We start from the raw sequence: 202 nt of genomic DNA, 5'->3' as shown, positions 1-202 counted from the left end.
CTCAGCCTCACACAGCCCTCGTGCCAGCTCTGTGCTCCGCATGAGAAGGAAGGAATCGCATGTCCCCCCTCGGGGCCCCCCTCGGTGCATCCCACCCGCTGCCCCGTCCCTGTCCCAACCCAGGGGGGCTGAGGGGTCGGGGGAGGGCGGGACCCCCGGGGAGACGGAGGCGGCGGCGGGGCCGGGCCGGGGGCGGCGGGGC

The sequence above is a fragment of the Nothoprocta perdicaria genome, unplaced genomic scaffold, assembly GCF_003342845.1.
Source record: "Nothoprocta perdicaria isolate Ctin4 unplaced genomic scaffold, notPer1 scaffold_585, whole genome shotgun sequence".
Classification (NCBI taxonomy): domain Eukaryota; kingdom Metazoa; phylum Chordata; class Aves; order Tinamiformes; family Tinamidae; genus Nothoprocta; species Nothoprocta perdicaria.
Note: the sequence above shows the minus strand (reverse complement) of the source record.